General features: G+C 49.4%; 2 long non-coding RNA genes across 2 annotated transcripts; one reads left to right on the top strand and one right to left on the bottom strand.

Moving 5' to 3' along the window:
• The first annotated feature begins 11,855 nt into the window (after positions 1-11,855).
• LOC148221604 (uncharacterized) lies at positions 11,856-14,776 on the top strand. The gene is made up of 3 exons (XR_015807720.1): positions 11,856-12,249; positions 12,912-13,010; positions 14,520-14,776. It is a non-coding gene; the product is annotated as an uncharacterized LOC148221604 (long non-coding RNA).
• Positions 13,353-15,570, bottom strand: LOC148221603 (uncharacterized). The gene is made up of 2 exons (XR_015807721.1): positions 14,640-15,570; positions 13,353-14,322 (listed from the first exon to the last, which is right to left on the bottom strand). It is a non-coding gene; the product is annotated as an uncharacterized LOC148221603 (long non-coding RNA).
• Positions 15,571-20,480: the final 4,910 nt, after the last annotated feature.

Genomic DNA, 20,480 nt, shown 5'->3' with positions numbered 1-20,480 from the left:
TTAATCAGGCATCTTATGCCTACACACCGGGGTCCTGATTTTTTCCCGCCCTTTCTGCCGCCATTTTTGGCAGGTCAGCCGGGGTGCCTCCCGAGCCGCCATTTTGAGAGTGCGGACACACTCAAGATGGCGGCCTCTCTAGGACCCCGGCGGATAGGCGTTTACATAAAACGCCTGTCCGCGCCCGCCGGCGCCCTCACGCCCGCGGCACCGGGGACCGCGCGGCCGTTGTCGGCACGCTCTGACACGTCCGGGAAAATTGTCGGCGAGCGGATCGGCGTCGGCGATGTAATCAGGCATCTTATGCCTACACACCGGGGTCCTGATTTTTTCCCGCCCTTTCTGCCGCCATTTTTGGCAGGTCAGCCGGGGTGCCGCCCGAGCCGCCATTTTGAGAGTGCGGACACACTCAAGATGGCGGCCTCTCTAGGACCCCGGCGGATAGGCGTTTACATAAAACGCCTGCCCGCGCCCGCCGGCGCCCTCACGCCCGCGGCACCGGGGACCGCGCGGCCGTTGTCGGCACGCTCTGAAACATCCGGGAAAATTGTCGGCGAGCGGATCGGCGTCGGCGATTTAATCAGGCATCTTATGCCTACACACCGGGGTCCTGATTTTTTCCCGCCCTTTCTGCCGCCATTTTTGGCAGGTCAGCCGGGGTGCCGCCCGAGCCGCCATTTTGAGAGTCCCGACACGCTCAAGATGGCGGCCTCTCTAGGACCCCGGCGGATAGGCGTTTACATAAAACGCCTGCCCGCGTTCGCCGGCATAAAAATAAATATGCATAAATATAAACATAGACATAAACATGCACAAACGTTAACCTGCATAGATATAAACATAAACATAAACATAAACATAAACATAAACATAAACATAAACATAAACATAAACATAAACATGCAAAACAATAATAATAAATATAAATATAAATAGAAATAGAAATACAAACATTAATAAAATCAGTGAGAAAGGGGGTAAAATCAGTGAGAAATGGGGGGGAAAAACCATGAAAAATGATGGAAAAATCAGAGAGAAATGGGGGAAAAATCGGTGAGGAATGGGGAAAAAGATCAACGAAAAATTGGGAAAAATCAGTCAGAAGTGGGGGATAAAAATCAGTGAGAAATGGGGGGAAAAGTCGGTGAGAAATGGGGAAAAAATCAGTGATTAATGGGCGGGAAAATGCATGAAAAATGGGGGGAATAATTCAGAGAGAAATGGGGGCAAATATCAGTGAGAAATGGGGGGGAAAATCAGGAAATATCCATGAAAATTGGGGGAAACATCCATGAAAAATGGCGGAAAAAATCAGTGAGAAATGGGGAAAAATGGGGAAAAAGGAGTGATAAATGGGGGAAAAAATCAGTGAGAAATGGGGAAAAATGGGGAAAAAATCCACGAAAAATGGGTGGAAAAATCCATGAAAAATCAACGGAAAAATCAGTGAGAAATGGGGAAAACATCATGGTGAAATGGGGCAAAAATCAGAGAGAAATGGGGAAAAATTATTGAAAAATGGGGGATAAAAATCAGTGAGAAATGGGGGGAAAATGGGGAAAAACATCAGTGAGAAATGGGGAAAAAAAATCTTTGATAAATTGGGGCAAAAATCATTGAGAAATGGGGAAAATAATCAGTGAGAAATGGGGAAAATTTGGGAAAAATCCAGGAAAACTGCGGGAAAAATGCTTGAAAAATTGGGGAAAAAATCCGAGAGAAAATCCCCGGGAATCCCCGGGAAAAACCCCCCGGAATCCCCGAGAAAATCCCCCGGAATTCCCCGGGAAAATCCCCCCGGAATCCCCTGGAAAATCCCCCTGAATTCCCCGAGAAACTCATCCCGGAATCCCCGTGATAATCCGTCCGCTATCCCCGAGAAAATCCCCCAGGAATCCCCCAGAAAATCTCCCCGGAATCCCCGGGATAATCTCCCCGGAATCCCCGAGAAAATCCGCCCCGAATCCCCTGGAAGATTCCCCCGGAATCCCCGAGAAAATCCCTCGGAATTCCCCGGGAAAATCAACCCGGAATCCCCGAGAAAATCCCCCGGAATCCCCGGGAAAATCCCCCAGGAAAATCCCCGGGATAATCACCCCGGAATCCCCTGGAAAATCCCCTAGGAATCCCCGAGAAAATCCCCCCGGAATTCGCCGGGAAAATCCCCCCGGAATCCCCCAGAAAATCCCCCCGGAATACTCTGCAATATCCCCCCGGAATCCCCTGGATAATCCCCCCGGAATCCCCGATAAAATCCCCCTGGAATCTCCAGGAAAATGCCCCGGGAATACGTGAGAAAATCTCCCCGGAATCCCCGAGAAAATCCCCCCGGAATCCCGTGGAAAATCCCCCCTGAATCCCCGAGAAAATCCCCCCGGAATCCCCGAGAAAATCCCCCCGGATTCCCCTGAAAATCCCTCGGAATTCCCCGGGAAAATCCTCCCGGAATCCAAGAGAAAATCCTCCCGGAATCCACGAGAAAATCCGCCCGGAATCCCCGGGAAAATCCTCCAGAAATCCCCGAGAAAATCCCCCGGAGTCCCCGGGAAAATCAACCCGGAATCGCCGGGAAAATCCCCCCAGAATCCCCGAGAAAATCCCCCGGAATTCCCCTAGAAAATCCCCCCGGACTCCCCGAGAAATTTCCCCCGGAATCCCCGGGAAAATAGCCCCCGGAATCCGCGAGAAAATCCCCCCGGAATCCACGCGAAAATCCCCCAGAAATCCCTGTGAAAGCCCCCCCGGAATCCCCAAGAAAATCTCCCCGGAATCCCCGAGAAAATTCGCCCGTAATACTCGGGAAAATATGCCCGGAATCCCCTGGAAAAACCCCCCGGAATCCCCTGGATAATCCCCCCGGAATCCCCGATAAAATCCCCCTGGAATCTCCAGGAAAATGCCCCGGGAATACGCGAGAAAATCCCCCCGGAATCCCCTGGAAAATCCCCCCTGAATCCCCGAGAAAAACCCCCCTGAATCCCCGAGAAAATCCCCCCGGATTCCCCTGAAAATCCCTCGGAATCCCCGGGCAAATCTCCCCGGACTCCCCGAGAAAATCCCCCCGGAATTCCCCGGGAAAATCCCCCCGGAATCCCCGAGAAAATCCCCCCGGAATCGCCGGAATAATCCCCTGGAATTCCCCGGGAAAATCATCCCGGAATCCCCGAGAATATCCCCCCGGTATCGCCGAGAAAACCCCCCCGGAATTCCTCGTAAAATCCCCCCGGAATCCCCGGGAAAATCCCTCCGGACTCCCCGAAAAAATCCCCCGGAATACTCGGGAAAATCCCCCGGAATCCCCGAGAAAATCCCCCGGAATTTCCCGGGAAAATCACCCCGGAATCCCCGAGAAAATTCTCCCGAAATACTCGGCAAAATCCCCCAGGAATCCACGGAAAATTCCCCGGAATCCAGGAGAAAATACCCCGGAATCCCCATGAAAATCCCCCCGGAATCTCCGCGAATATCCCCCCGGAATCCCCGGGAAAATCCCCATGAATTCCCCGGGAAAATAATCTCGGAATCCCCGAGAAAATCTCCCCGGAATCACCGAGATAATGGCCCCGGAATACCCGAGAACATCCCCCGGAATTGCCCGAGAAAATCATCCCGTAATCCCCGAGGAAATCCCCCCGGAACACTCGGGAAAATCCCCCCGGAATTCCTCGTAAAATCACCCCGGATACCCCGGGAAAATCCCTCCGGACTCCCCGAAAAATTCCCCCCGGAATACTCGGGAAAATCCCCCCGGAATCCCCGAGAAAATCCACCCGGAATCCCCTGGAAAATCCACCGGGAATTCCCCGGGAAATTCCTCGCTGAAACCCCTGGAAAATCCCCCCGGAATCCCGGAGAAAATCCCCCCGGAATTCCCCGGGAATATCCCCTCGGAATCCCCGGGAAAATCCCCCCGGACTCCCCGAAAAAATCCCCCCGGAATACTCGGGAAAATCCCCCCGGAATACTCGGGAAAATCCTCCCGGAATTCCCGAGAAAATCCCCCGGAATTCCCTGAGAAAATCGCCCCGGAATCCCAGTGAAAATCCCCCCGGAATCCCCGTGAAAATCCCCCCGGAATCCCCGGGAAAATCCCCCAGGAATCCCCTGGAAAATCCCCCAGGTATCCCCGATAAAATCCCCCTGGAATCCCCTGGAAAATCCCCCTGGAATCGCGGGGAAAAAGCCCCCCGCATTTCCCGGGAAAAATCCCCCCGGAATCCCCGATAAAATCTCCCCGGAATCCCTGAGAAAATCCCCCCGGAATCCCCGATAAAATCTCCCCGGAATCCCTGAGAAAATCCCCCCGGAATCCGCGAGAAAATATGCCCAGAATCCCCGATAAAATCCCCCCGGAATCCCCGGGAATATCCCCCAGGAATCCCCGATAAAATCCCCCCGGAATCCCCCAGAAATTCCCCCCGGAATTCCCGACAAAATCCTCCCGGAATCCCCAGAAAATCCCCCCGGAATTCGCGAGAAAATCCCCCCGGAATCCCCGGAAAATCCCCGCAGAATTCCGGTCCATTTCTGTAGGAGAATAGTTTGTAAGGATAGTGCAGAAGGCACTAGTTGCCAACGAGTTACAGCTGTACTGATTAGCAAGGAGTGGAAACAGCCTTGCCTGCCCAGTGAGGCTGGTTGTTATAAAAGCGTGGGTCAGCTGGCTGCCAGTTTCACTAAGCACAGCTCCAGCTGGAGGTGCAGAGCCTGCTGCAGTGTGGGCTGGAGCCTGCTGGCTGTGCTGCGAGGAGGAAGGGACACGTGGCCGTGCAAGGGATGGACAAGGTGAGAGGATGCTGTGTGTGGGACAGACAGGCTCAGGTGGCTGGGGAAGGGACAGGCCGGGGTTTAGCCAGTCGTACAGAGGAGAGGAGGAGTCGGTGCTGTGTGGAGCTGCCTGTGAGAAAAGGAGTCAGAGTTGCCTCAAAGAAATCTGTGGAGAGAAGGCATGAAAAGTGTGTAATGAAAGACTAATGTTGGTGCCTGTCATGTCTGTCTTGATAGAATTGCTACACGTTTTCTCGGAATGCTTGAATTTAGACATAAAATGAAAACTTTATTGTAAGAAAGGAATGCATTTCTCACCAAAGTGGTGTAGGGTGGGGGATCACAACTCACAGATGGCCTGGAAGCGGAACGGCCACAGGGGTTACTGTAACTGGGCCTCCAGTACCAAAGCCCCAGTGGGTTTAAAGGCTAGAGCTGGGCTGGGATTAGCACGGGCTATGCAGCTGGGCTCATGCACAGGTCTGTCAGCACTCCTACCCGAGGACAGTCCCTCACCTAGGGAGAGGTTCTAGGCCTGGAGATGAGGCTGAGTTTGGGAAGGGTGATGAGGACATGGTTAGGGAGGGATGTAAATGCATATCAAAAGACTTAATTTTGAGGGGTGGCAAGCATTAGCTATAAAACAGTAAGTATTTACAGCTAAAGGCTGGAGGTGGGGGCTGTCTGAGGAGGACAGGACTGTTTAAGGCTGAAGTTGGAAGAGAAACCTTGGTGAAGCTTTTGCGTTAGAAACGGCCTCACCTGCCAAATCAGATTTTTGTCTTCAGGATTGCATGAGTGAGGATGCCACAGCCAAGGAAAAGGTTCAGGTTTGGGAGGCAAAGGCGAGTTAGGCAGGGCTGCAGGGCTGGGGCTTGGCTGTTTCCATACTGCTCAGGGCAGCAAAGGGTAGCTGGCTCACTGGGCCTTGGATCTAGAACTCTTTCTGGAACAAGGTGGAGAGCTGAGGTTCATGCAAGGAAGGGGCCAGGAATTCTTTGTCTGACTGGAAAATGCCAGAGGGGCAGTGTGTGACTCGGATAGGATGATATGTTCGTCTGGCGAGAGTCACAAAAGAATATTTTGGTTTACTGATAACTGGGCAGCTCAGAAGTTACTACTTGACTTAGTTGCTGCTCCCATCTGTTGCACACATAAACAGAGCAAAGCAGACGAATTCTCTCGGAGCCTGAGGTCTTTGACTGGCCCTCCAAAAATGCTGCCCGCTAAAAAACAGACGTGGGGGAGGAAAGTTGTCAGATACAATAGAGCAAGAAAAGGCCACGGGCTTCAAAGTGCCCTCCAGCAGACCATGGAAGTGACGTGTCTGGAAGTGAAACCAGCAGTCTGCTTCCCCAGCCTCCTGGAAGCCTCTAACAGCTACACAGGCAGTGAGGGGAGAGAACAATTCAACCTAAAAATAATTTTCAGTAGCGTTCTGCACTGCTGTTAAAAATACTGCAACCAGGGAATGTGGTGTGGTGATAACTATTAGGCCTGTAAGTCTGGTAACTGGGGCTTTTAGCTCAAACATCTCGGTATGGCTACTTTGAGCCTTGTAAAAGCTGCGTTAAGTCCAATTTCTTGGGTAGTTCTACTACCTCTAGCCTTGCTTTTCATCCCCTCAGTAACAAAGCAACTCCCTCTCGAGAATGTTATTTACTTTCCATATGATGTGCCTACCAATTTCTGGAATTGCAAATGTCTTTGGATACATGCGTAAATTTAAGTTTCAAGAAAGCTGTCAAGCTAAAACAAAGGCTTGCCATAATGCAGAAGAAAATGTTTTATGGAAGAACTGAGAGGTCCCTACCTGGGCATAGAATTTGCTATACTAAGGTGTGTTCCAAACGGATCTGCCATCTAAACAAGCAGAAAAATAGTTGGAATGTAGTGAGTTCAATTTAACTATTGCTAGAAATAGGAATTATTAGCAAAGCTTGGAGCATGATATCACTAGCAGCAGTAAGACGCTTTTAGCTTGCTTCTCATAAATTACTTGTAAAAAGCATTTGTACCTAGTGTGTAGCAATTAATATTTCCCCATTTTCTTCCCCCCCCGCCCCCCAGTCTCAGGTACTCCTTTTATTTTACCCTTTTCTGTCTTGTAACATCACCTTCCTATATTTTATTCTATCTTCTGTTCTCAGAACATCGCAGCATCCTCTGTCAATGTGAAAGCATTTGTTCATCCTGTCTTGGAATGGCTGTCAATGTTGCCCTCTTCTGGATCACTTTTTTTTTTTTTTTTTTTTAACAATATGTTGCTAAATGTCAGGAAAATTAATCCACAAACACCAGCGGTTTATGTCCAAAAAGGAAACGGAGGAGTCCTTTTTGCTTTATTCGAATAAAGGGAGAGGCCATGGGACATTCCCCTGGGATCTCTCAAATTTTTGGAGGACGCAGCCTCCTTTTTATCCTATTTTCCCGGCCGCATTTCCCTCTCTCTTTTCCCATTGGCTGAGGTACTTGAGAGGCACAGACTTCCCGGAACGCCTGATACCTGAAATTCCCCTCTAATGTATAACCCTCCCTTTTAATTTTTAATTCTTATAGAATTCATAGCTTCCCCGCGTTGCTTCTTTCATCTTTCGATATCCAATTTCATTTATCAGCAGCCCTGCAGTTTGTTTGTAAAGGCAACTATCTCTTTCCATTCATCAATCAGTGGAATCCATCCCATTGTTTCTTTTATCTCTCAGTGCTAGCCTTATCTACAGGCTGATCCACAGCTCATTTGTAAAGACAAATTCAACATTCCTCTCAGCTAATAAATGAGAAGTTAGCTGAAAAAAGTAAAAACTGGATTTTTTTTCCGGTGTGTGTCGGACAATACAGTGGAGAGAATTTGCGGGAGGATGATCGAGGATATCCTATTATAATATCGTTCTCGGACATTTTACTATTTTAGATCATCAGTTGTATTCTGAAAGAAATATATTTTAATGATATGTGTACGTTTGCACGAAGTTATAGTTAAATATAGCTTGCGGCTGGGCTCTTTAATGAATAGGGGTATTTTTGGTTTTAATTCAATATTTTATGCTTGTGGTGTGTAGTGTGCTGATTTATTTTTTAATGTTATTTACTACGTGCGCTTTTGTTTTTGAGTGAAGGTAACTTTCTGGATGGCTTTGTATTTGAGGCAGAATGAATTGAAGTAGGTTTTTAAAACTGATTTTTCATATGTACGATGGGGAGTTTAGTAGGGGCAGCTCTGATGGTGGGGGCTTGGTTGTTAATTTTATCAGACGGCTTTTGTTAGATACAGCTTTTAATTCTGGAAAGTTTTTTTTTCTAATGTCGTGCTTTGAAGGTGGTTTTCGAGGATGTATGGTATAGCTTTATTTTGTTTGTAGATGGTGTATGATAAGGGCTATGGTCTATTTATCTAATGCCATGTTTTTTCATTCAGGTGTTGATAAGGGAGTTCTTGAATGGCGTTTTGTGTTGTTTTTGTTTTTGGTGGGGCGTTGTTTTTAAAGGATACCTTGATAAGGTTTGCCGATGGCGTTCTAGCCTGTAGCATAAGGCATAGGGTAGTTTTTGAATTATTTTGTGGTGGCTTTGATTCTTGCCAGTATGTAGTGTTTGTTTGAGGTAATGCTGTGTAGCTAATTTCTGTTTTCTTATTAATATTAGAATTGGAGTGTTGTAGTATATGGGCTGTTATTATATCATAGGGGTTCTATTTATTTGGTTTGATTGTTTTCTAGTTATGGATAATTTTTCTCAAAAAACCATTTTCAGAATTTCAGGCGTGACACAAAAGAACGCTCAGATTGCTGGAAGGGAAACGTGTGCCCAGATTGTCTCGAAGCAGTGCTGCTGTCGGTTCTCGTTCAGTTGTGTCTTCTGAAAATGAGACTGTTGTATTCATTGCGCTGTGCTAAACACTTGTCATTCTCCCAATGCCAGGAAACAGATGAAGCTTGAAGAAAGAGGAAGGAATTTGGAAGCGTACAAACAAGCTGAGAAGAGGTTCAGAGATCAGGGTGCTCACTGGCAGCAGGGGCTGGGGTTAGGGCTGAGCAGGAGCAAAGCCGGAGCACATCAACCTCACCTCGTGTTTTCTCGGGGGCTTTATGGCCCTGGCAAGAGAGAGATGTTCACTGACGAGTCCCAGGCCGAGCCGTGAGCACAGCATGTTGTGTTGGAGCTGGGGGTTTTTTTTGAGACGTTCAGCAGCCACACTCTCTAGTCAAGAGTCCTGAGGTTTGTTGCTGCTCCACTTTCATCCTCATATCCAGCTTCCAGCCCTTTTCTTCTCTCTGTCCAGTGTGTCTTTTGTGTTCCTTTCTTGTCCTGTGTGCTCCCCATCCCATTCCCGTTCCCTACGGAGGGGGAGGGTGTGGAGACTGGGGGCTCCGACGTGGTTTGGGGCACCCCAAGGTCCCTGAGAAAGGGAGCCGGGCTGCGCTGGAGGAGCAGGTGAGTCGGGCATGGGGGGGGGGGGGTCATGCTGGGTGCCAGAACATTGAGAGGGAGGGGTGGGTGTAGAATGCATGAAAAACAGAACCATAAAAAATACCTAAATATAGTCTAAAAGGAATGTTTAAATGCTTTTTATTTGGGTAGAGGCACGGTTTTTATAGCTAATATAAAAATAAAATATAAAGAATAGAAATAGATTGGTATACATGTAAAATATAATGAAATATAAGTAGCAAATATCTATGAAAAATCTAGTGTATAACAGAAATAATGCAAATATAAGAATATGTATAAATATAAAATAGAGCTATGAGAATGGGAATAAGAATGGGGTAAAACATCAGTGAGAAATGGAAAAAAACCACATGAAAAATGGTGGGAAAATCAGTGAGAAATGGAGAAAAATCAGTGAAAAACGGGGGGGGAATCTTTGAAAAATGGGGGAAAAAAATCAGTGAGAAATGGGGGGAAAAAAAATCCATGAAAAATGGGGGAATAAATCAGTGAGAAACGGGGGAAAAGTGGGGGAAAAAATAATTGAGAAATGGGGGAAAAAATCCGTGACGAATGGCGGGAAAAGTCATTAAGAAATGGGGGAGAAAAATCAGTGAGAAACAGGGAAAAAAATCAATGAGAAATGGGGGGAAAATTTGGGACAAAATCAGCGAGAAATGGGGGAAAAATCAGTGGTAAATGGGGGAAAAGTCGATGAAAAATGGGGGAATATTCAGTGAGAAATGGGGGGGCGGGAAATCAGTGAGAAATGGGGAAAAAATCCATGGAAAACAGGCAAACAATCCATGGGCAATGGCGGGAACAGAGCGAGCTGTTGTTGCTCGTGCTGTGGTGGCCGATGCTGTGGGGAAAAAATAAGTGAAAAATGGGGGCAATAATCAGTGATAAATGGGGAGAAAATCAGTGATTAATGGGCGGAAAAATGCATGAAAAATGGAAGGAAAAATTCAGAGAGAAATGGGGGCAAATATCAGTGATAAATGGGGAAAAAAAATCAGTGATTAATGGGGGGAAAAATGCATGGAAAATGGGGGGAAAATTCAGAGAGAAATGGGGGCAAAAATCAGTGAGCAATGGGGGGGAAAATCGGGAAATATCCATGGAAAAATGGGGGGAAAAAATCAGTGAGAAATGGGGGAAAAAATCAGTGAGAAATGGGGAAAAAAAATCTTTGATAAATTGGGGAAACAAATCATTGAGAAATGGGGGGAAAAAATCAGTGAGAAATGGGGAAAATATGGGAAAAAATCCACGAAAATTGCGGGAAAAAATGCATGAAAAATTGGGGGAAAAATCAGTAAGAAATGGGGGAAAAAATCCATGAAAAATGGCGGGAAAAATCAGATCGGCGATCGATAGCTAATGCGTGCCGATCGATTATATCGGCGATCGATTGCTAATGCCTGCCGATCGATTATATCGGCGATCGATTGCTAATGCCTGCCGATCGATTAGATCGGCGATCGATTGGTAATGCCTGCCGATCGATTAGATCGGGCGATCGATTGCTAATGCCTGCCGATCGATTAGATCGGCGATCGATTGATCGCGCCTGCCGATCGATTAGATCGGCGATCGATTGCTAATGCCTGCCGATCGATTAGATCGGCGATCGATTGCTAATGCCCTGCCGATCGATTAGATCGGCGACTCGATTGCTAATGCCTGCCGATCGATTAGATCGGGCGATCCGATTGCTAATGCCTGCCGATCGATTAGATCGGCGATCGATTGATCGCGCCTGCCGATCGATTAGATCGGCGATCGATTGCTAATGCCTGCCGATCGATTAGATCGGCGATCGATTGATCGCGACTGCCGATCGATTAGATCGGCGATCGATTGCTAATGCCTGCCGATCGATTAGATCGGCGATCGATTGATCACGACTACCGATCGATTAGATCGGCGATCGATTGATCGCGGCCTGCCGATCGATTAGCTCGGCGATCGATTGCTAATGCCTGCCGATCGATTAGATCGGCGATCGATTGATCGCGCCTGCCGATCGATTAGATCGGCGATCGCTTTCCAATGCCTGCCGATCGATTGCTAATGCACACTATTTGCACACTCCTTGCACACCCCTTTGCACTCATACAGATGCAGGAGGTTTCTCAGTTCTGGTCGGGGTTTTTTGGGGCGTTCATTCAGGGGGATTTCCTCAAGGATTGGGACACTCCTTGATTCCATCCCTTGCCTGTCTCCAAGCGCCACCACCTGTGGGCAGAGCGCCGGTACTGCGCGCCTGCCTCTCCCAAGATGGCGGCTCGGGTGTCGCTCCCCGACCTTCTAACTCTGGCTGCAAAAGGAGGGGGGCACAGCAAGGAGCCCGCTCGCTCTAGTGGGATGCCTGCGCACGACGCCGACACCAGATCCCACGGGTGCGATTTTCGGCGGCTGTTTCCAATCGTGCGGACATCTCCTTCAGCCCGCTTCGGCCCGGGGGGAGAGGGGCGGGGCCGCCAGCGATGGTCCCGGCGCAGCCCGGGCAGGCTCGGGGCGGAGCCCGGGGCTTGGCGAGGCGGGGCACGGAGGTCCCGGGGGACGGGACCCGGGGCCGGGGGCCGGGGCGGTGCTTTAGGGGCGGTCCCCAGTGGTCCCGGGCGGCACCGGGGGCGGGGCCGGGTGATCCCGGAGCCGGTACCGAGCTGTGCTGGGGACGGTGCTGCAGGGGCGGTGCCGGGCCCGCCTCAGGGTGATTGAATGCCCAGAAATCGCCTCCTCTGCCCCGTGCTCACACTGAGCTGCGGGCTGCAGCGTGCTGTCGGAGCTCCGCACACAGCACGGATTTGGGCTTCCCCTCCTCTCAAACCCTCTCCCCCTTCTTCCTCCTCCTCATCTTCCTCTTTGTCCTCTGTCACTGCTGAGGCTCTGGAAAGAACTGAAATTCTGCAGGGAGAGATGTCCTCTCGTGGCCCCAGGGACTGCCTCGGCACGGGCCACGAGCGCCTCCGGCCCCTGCCTTCTCCTGCTTGAAAAGATCACCTGGAGCCCGAGCTCGGGGGGGTGAAATCAGCTGAAATCCAGGTAACTCTGTCAAGTGCCCCCCAGGGACATCGGCGGGGCTGGGGGATGAGGGTTTGAAACAGCAAATTCTTTGGAATATACACCTGTCCCTGTGCCGATGCTGCTGAGCTTCCTGCCACAGTATATCCCCACTCCATGACGGCGCTGTGAGGTTATGGCAGTGGGAATTGAGCAGGGAATTCGGGGCTATGGGCATAATTCACGGGAGCTAGCAAAGCTGACAGCCAACCCCAAATCGGGGCACAGCACAGAGAACAATCTGTGTGCTGCCCTGTCAGCTCAGCTCCTGGGCTGGCAAGTATTGGGAGTTAAATGTATGGAATTACACAAATCACAGCAACTGGCATCACCCAGAGGGACAATCCAAGGCCCAAACAATTCCTCCACAGTCCACTCTGGGAAAAACACCCTGTGCCTGCCAGGAGCTCTGACCCTGCTTTTCCTACCAGCTCCTGAGCAGTGTCAGGGCCACCACGACGCCTTTAAAATCCAGATAAACCCCAAATCCTACACAGTGAATAATCCAAAGAAAGTACTGAATTGTTGTCATTAAAAGCTCAAAACTCATTAAGAATTCTATGACAACAGTGTAATGGACTCCCAGGAACCTCATGAATGCTCTCGGTTTCATTTTTGTGTATTTTTACTCCCTCATTTGGCAGCTTGTAAAACTTATCCTGGAATTCAGAGGTCAAGCAGGATCGACTTTGGATTGACCTTCACCTCTGGTCCCACTTTGTGCAAACACAACTCGTGCCCAGGTGGGTGAACTCATCACCTCAGCTTTTCACTCCAGAGTATCCCCTCCTTATTTCCCTGTAGATGAACTCAGATCCACTCCTCACCTCCACTGGTCATCCAAGCGTCCATTCTGTTCCCCACAGGCCCTGGTGGCCCCAGGGAGCTCCCTTGGCCTTTCTCCTGCCCCTCTGCAGCCCGAGGTCGCTACACAAACAGTTCTTGTGTCCCCTCTAAATGACCCCGGGTTTTCTGCTCAATGAATGGCATGACCCGTGCCCACTGCTCATGATTCACCCAACCAAAATCAAGAGCAAATGTTGCTTGGGCTTTAAGAACTTGAAATAACTCTGAAGCAAAAGAAATCACCTTTTTCTCCTGGTTTTTATTTTTATTTTTTCATTTAAGATGCTGGACTTGCCTCTGTGGATGTGTGCTGAGCTCTCACTGCAGGGGACTGTCAGGCCTGAATGGCTGTGAGTTCGTGTTCTTCTCAGTAGGGAATCAGAAATTATTCTTAGACCATAGAATTGTTTTCTGAAACCTTTCCCCTTTCCTCTTTGTGCCTTTGAATTTTTCAGCTGTTCCCTGTTGTCACTTCCCCTGCCTGACTTCTGTGCAGCTCCTAGCTGGGAAAAACTGGGAAAACTTAGGGGGTACAGAGGTGGAATTTTTGGCTGGATTTTTCTAACATTTCTAATTTTGCTGAACTTATTTCCCCAGTGAGAAGAGCACGAACTCACAGCCATGCAGGCCTGACAGTCACTGCGGGAAATCTGACACAGTATTAATAAGTAACCTTTCCTGAGAGCAGTCACCACCCCAGTCCTCCAGCCTTGTCAAATGTTTGCAATGAATGGACCCAAGTTCTAATCCTTAATCTAAATTTATGTCAGCTTTTGTTAGAAAGATACCGGACAGTAAATCATACAAGAGAATTTAAAAATTGCACAAAGAATAACAGGCCCAGACCAAACCCAACCGCCCCCATCAGTGCTCCACCCCAATTTTGGGAGAAACAGTGATACAGTTTATAAATACTCTCCTTCCACACTATTCAGTCCTTCACCGCACATCCCCAGAGAGGAGTCCCTCAGACCTTGCTCCCCTGAACACCAGGAGAGCTGGAGTTTCACCCAGATCCCACATTCCCATGGCAGTTAATCCCAGCAGGGAGGCAAAGAGGAACCCTGCATCCTCTGACATAGCCCACAGCACGGGCAGCACCAGGAGCCCTCCAGGCTCAGACCTCTGGTGCTGAAGCCTCTGGGCTTTGGCTGATCAAACACCACAGCTCTTGGCAAAGATGCCAGGAGAGTCGTGATTCTTCCTGTCCTGAAAGAGAGGAGGAAAAGAAAATTAAGTCGACTGCAGAAGGATTCCAGCTCTCAACTTCTGCTCTGATTCCTCACTCTGGGGTTTTATCCATGACAAGTGACACCAATTCAGAGTGCCCTTTTCCAGCATTTTTATTCCTAACTATTAAAAGGATGCTCATTTCTCTTATTGTATTCTTTGCTTAATTTTATTAGAGGCATTTTCATCCCAGACCCCACTTGTCAGTTCTTCAATCCTTTAGCACTGGACTTGGCACAAAGGGATACCCGTGGTGCTGCATCACAAGAAATCCCAAAGAGAAACCCCTTCCAAACCTGACGGAGAAAGCTTTCAAGGCACTCCAGAACACAGACAGCTTTTCCTGCCTTGTCAGGCCACACCAATTCTGTCCCCATCACCTGAACTGTGCAGGTGAGGAAAAGGCTTTCCTTGCTCCTCGGGAATCACTGTCTGAGACCACAGATGTCCCTCCTGGGCAGCACCTGGAAACAACGTGGGAAAGGCAAAATGAGAGTGTTTTCTATCAGAAAAATTACTACTACTAATAAAAATAACAATCAGAACTTCTGGACAAATTTAGTAACATCACTTTGATATGAGAAATACAGGCCATGCCCATCCTTGTAGCCCAGGTGAAAACAGGAAGGAGAACTAGAGGAAAAGCAGAGTCCCTTATTTGATCTCTGGACACAAACTGAGGCCTTTTCCCTGTGAAACCAAACTCACCCCTTCCAGGGTTCCTGAGATCAGCTACGAGGAGGCTTTTGGCACTCCAAGAGCAGCTGGGTCACAGCTGGATGCGGCTTGGGTCTGGGAGACACCGTGCTCCTTCTGGAATTATAGCACGCAAATGCCTGCTCCTGGCCCCAGGCCCGGAGATAAAATCTGTGGGGTTTTTCCCTGTGCAACATTGCTCACCCCTCCCAGGTTCCTGAGATCTGCACAGAGGAGGCTTTGGGCACCCCAAAGGCAGCCAGGGTTACAGGTGGGGGCAGCTTGGGGCTGGGAGAAATCCTCATCCATTTGGAATTTTATCAGGCAGAAACCTGGCTGGGTGCACAGGTCTCTGGACACGACCAGTGGCCCTTTCCCCTGTGAAACAAAACTCACCCTGCCAGGCTCCTGAGACCACTTAGGAGGAGGGGTTTGACTCTCCAAGAGCAGTCGCAACGAGAGATGCTCACACAGAAGGCCATGCAGAAGAGGAAACGAGCGCACCCGCAGCCCCCCAAGGCGCGCCCCAACGCCCCAGACCCCGGCACTGCCAGCTCGGGCAGTCCCATAAAGCATCCCCCGCCTCCGCAGCGGCGGGACAGGCGGGGCCCGGGGTCCCCGAGGAAACCGAGCGTGCCCGGAGGCGCGGCAGGACGGCAGCGCAGCGCCGCCTGGCGGCGGAGCAGGAGAGCAGCGCCGGGCCCCCATGGCAGTATCGGGTACCCGTGCGCCCCCCCTGCTGTCCGCGGCGATGCAGGCGCCCGATGCCGAGTTCCACGCCCGTGTCGCCGAGGGAGAGGGGCACCGCTGGCTGGGGCCTCCCCCGCCGACACGGACAGAAGCCGAAGCAGAAGCCCCGGTGCCATTGGCGGCCCCTACCCAGCGGGCCGGGCTCCGCCGGGCCCGCGGCCCCCGCGCCGGTATCGGGTCGGCCCGCTCCCCGTCTTCGTCGCACCCGGGCCCTGCTCCTGGCATGAAGCGCGTCACCGCCCCGCGCCGTCCCGCCCCCCCCCGCGCGTCATCGCGTGCGTTCGGCGGCCCGCCCCGGGGGCGGTGCCGGGGGCGCTACCCGGGGCGGTGCCGGGGGCAGTGCCGGGGGCCGGCACCGGGGGGCGGGTGCCGGGGCGGTGCCGGGGGCGTTCCCCGGTCGCCGTGCCGGGGTAGCCCGGGGAGCGGTTCCGGGAGCGGTTCGGGGGGCGGTGCCGATTGCAGTCCCGGTCACTGTCCCCAGTCCCCGTCCCCCAGTCCTGGTCCCGGTCCCCAGTCCCCGGTTCCGGTCCCCGATCCTGGTCACCAGTCCCAGTTCCCCGTCCCGGAACCCGATCACGGTCCTGGTCCCAGTCCCCCAATCCCGGTCCCGGTCCCTGTCTCCAGTCCACCGTCCCCGATCCCCGGTTCCGTCCGGTCCCTGTCCCAGGTCCCCGTCCCGATCCCGGTCCCCTGTCCCATTTCCCCGTCCCGGTCCCCAACCCAGTCCCGGTCCACGTCCCCTGATCCCGATTTTTCCCCCCCTTTACACACTGATTTTTCCCCCGATTTATCAATGATTTTTTTCCCCATTTTTTCCCATTTCTCACTGATATTTTTCCCCCCATTTTTCAGGGATTTTTTCCCATTTCTCACTGATTTTTTTCCCATTCTTCATGGAGTTTGCCCCCGTATCACAAAACCCAAAAACCCCCCAACCCCAATCACTTTTCCCCCATTTTCCCCCATTTCTCACTGATATTTTCCCCCTTTCAAGATTTCCAATTCCCCATTCCCACTGATTTTCCCCAATTTATCCCATTTCACTCCCCCACGTTTCAACACTTATTTTTCCCCCGATTCTCTCACCCCCTCTGATTTCCCCCCCCCCCCCCCCCCCCCCCCCCATTTCTCACCTGATTACCCAATTTCCCCATTCTCACTGATTTCTTTCGCCATTTTTCATGGAATTTCCCCACCCCATTTCTAACGGATTTTTTCCCCCACTTTTCCCCATTTCTCACTGATTTTTCCCCCCATTCTTCAGGGATTTTTTTCCCCATTTCTCACTGATTCTTCCCCCCCCCCATTCTCATGATTTACAGGATACTCTATCGTGAATGGAAAGCAATTAAAGGAAGGGGGGAGGTTACCAGCCACCTGGTCAGCTCAGACAGCAGAGCTGCACACGCTTGTGAGAGCCTGTGAATTATAGCAGGGACAAGACATTAAATATATTTACTGATTCTAAATATGCATATGCGGTAATACATGCATTTGGAAAACTATGGGGAAAAAAAGAGGTTTATTAAGCTGCAGAAGAAAGAAGAAAAAAATTGGTTTACAAGGGATGGCAAGCAGTGGATACCAAAAGCTCTAGCCTTACAATTGTTAAAACAACTTCATTAAAGGAGTCGTTCTGTGCCTTCTTTGGGGTGAGGAAAAAAGGCTGAGGGGGGCTCCGACGTGGTTTGGGGCACCCCAGATCCCTGGGAGAGGGAGCCGGGCTGCGCTGGAGGAGCAGGTGAGTCGGGCATGGGGGGGGGGGTCATGGTGGGTGCCAGAACATTGAGAGGGAGGGGTGGGTGTAGAATGCATGAAAAACAGAACCTTAAAAAATAGCTAAATATAGTCTAAAAGGAATGTTTTATTGGCTTGTGTTTGGATAGAGGTAGGGTTTTTTTATAGATACTGTAAATAGAAAAGATAAAGAATAAAAATATAGAAGCAAATATAAGAAACCAATATATAAATATATTACATTACATTATATTATGTTATGAAAATAGAAATATATAAATATTCAGACTTTAAAAGGAATGTTTTATTGGTTTTTATTTGGTTAGAGGAGGGTTTTTTGAAAATAATACAGGCAAAAATATACAAATATGCAAAAATAGATACTGACATAAAATTATTATAACTATATATGCATATATATATGTAAGTATAAATCTATAGAAATAAATATAAATATAAAATACATGTATGTAGTATGTAATAGAAATAATTTATCGATTTTAATATGTTATATTAAATAGTATGTTATAATAGAATGTAAATAGCATCTAGTATATTAATATACTAGTAAAACTACATTAAATAGTATATAAATATAGAATACACAATATAGACATATAAATCTACAGATATAAATATGAAAACTAAATAGAAAAATATATTCAAATAGAATTTAAAATAATCGAGTTTTTTGTTTCTATTTGGTTAGAGGCAGAGCTTTTAAAGAAATAATATTAAAAACTATGAACCTCCAAATATAGATGGATATAGATAAAATAGAAATAACATTAGTAATATAAATCTATGTATATAATGAATAATAAAATAATATTGTATATATGATAAATAGAATAGCAATTAAATTGAATATATGAAATATGTCTAGATTATGACTAGAAATTAAATATTAAAAAATAGATGATTTATTATATATAAAAGGTTTTTTTTTCATTTGGTCAGAGGCAGGGCATTTTTAGTTTGGGTCGGGGTTTTTTTGGGGCGTTCATTGAGAGGATTTTATGACGGGTGGGGACTCTGGTGCTTGGAACTCTCTCCCTTCTCTGTCTGTCCCTGACAGGGCGGCAGTGCCGGGGCTGAGTTGGGCGGCAGTGCTGCCGCCGTGTGGACACGGGCGGGTACTGCACCGTGCCCCTCTCAGGATGGCGGAAGGGCCCGCGGGCCGGGACCCAGCCGTGCGGCAGCGCTCAAGATGGCGGCCTCTCTAGGACCCCGGCGGATAGGCGTTTACATAAAACGCCTGCCCGCGCCCGCCGGCGCCCTCACGCCCGCGGCACCGCGGACCGCGCGGGCCGTTGTCGGCACGCTCTGAAACATCCGGGAAAATTGTCGGCGAGCGGATCGGCGTCGGCGATTTAATCAGGCATCTTATGCCTACACACCGGGGTCCTGATTTTTTCCCGCCCTTTCTGCCGCCATTTTTGGCAGGTCAGCCGGGGTGCCCTCCCGAGGCCGCCATATTCTTTGTGAGAGTGCGGACACACTCAAGATGGCGGCCTCTCTAGGACCCCGGCGGATAGGCGTTTACATAAAACGCCTGTTCGCGCCCGCCGCGCCGCGCCCTCACGCCCGCGGCACCGGGGACCGCGCGGGCCGTTGTCGGCACGCTCTGACACGTCCGGGAAAATTGTCGGCGAGCGGATCGGCGTCGGCGATGTAATCAGGCATCTTATGCCTACACACCGGGGTCCTGATTTTTTCCCGCCCCTTTCTGCCGCCATTTTTGGCAGGTCAGCCGGGGTGCCGCCCGAGCCGCCAATTTTGAGAGTGCGGACACACTCAAGATGGCGGCCTCTCTAGGACCCCCGGCGGATAGGCGTTTACATAAAACGCCTGCCCGCGCCCGCCGGCGCCCTCACGCCCGCGGCACCGGGGGACCGCGCGGCCGTTGTCGGCACGCTCTGAAACATCCGGGAAAATTGTCGGCGAGCGGATCGGCGTCGGCGATTTAATCAGGCATCTTATGCCTACACACCGGGGTCCTGATTTTTTCCCGCCCTTTCTGCCGCCATTTTTGGCAGGTCAGCCGGGGTGCCGCCCGAGGCGCCATTTTGAGAGTCCCGACACGCTCAAGATGGCGGCCTCTCTAGGACCCCGGCGGATAGGCGTTTACATAAAACGCCTGCCCGCGTTCGCCGGCATAAAAATAAATATGCATAAATATAAACATAGACATAAACATGCACAAACGTTAACCTGCATAGATATAAACATAAACATAAACATAAACATAAACATAAACATAAACATAAACGTAAACATAAACATAAACATAAACATAAACATAAACATGCAAAACAATAATAATAAATATAAATATAAATAGAAATAGAAATACAAACATTAATAAAATCAGTGAGAAAGGGGGTAAAATCAGTGAGAAATGGGGGGGAAAAACCATGAAAAATGATGGAAAAATCAGAGAGAAATGGGGGAAAAATCGGTGAGGAATGGGGAAAAAGATCAACGAAAAATTGGGAAAAATCAGTCAGAAGTGGGGGATAAAATCAGTGAGAAATGGGGGGAAAAGTCGGTGAGAAATGGGGAAAAAATCAGTGATTAATGGGCGGGAAAATGCATGAAAAATGGGGGGAATAATTCAGAGAGAAATTGGGGGCAAATATCAGTGAGAAATGGGGGGGAAAATCAGGAAATATCCATGAAAATTGGGGGAAACATCCATGAAAAATGGCGGAAAAAATCAGTGAGAAATGGGGAAAAATGGGGAAAAAGGAGTGATAAATGGGGGAAAAAATCAGTGAGAAATGGGGAAAAATGGGGAAAAAATCCACGAAAAATGGGTGGAAAAATCCATGAAAAATCAACGGAAAAATCAGTGAGAAATGGGAAAACATCATGGTGAAATGGGGCAAAAATCAGAGAGAAATGGGGAAAAATTATTGAAAAATGGGGGATAAAAATCAGTGAGAAATGGG

This window comes from Sturnus vulgaris, chromosome 19 (genome assembly GCF_052056855.1).
Source record: "Sturnus vulgaris isolate bStuVul1 chromosome 19, bStuVul1.hap1, whole genome shotgun sequence".
Taxonomy (NCBI): domain Eukaryota; kingdom Metazoa; phylum Chordata; class Aves; order Passeriformes; family Sturnidae; genus Sturnus; species Sturnus vulgaris.
This window is presented reverse-complemented; position numbering and strand designations above follow the sequence as displayed.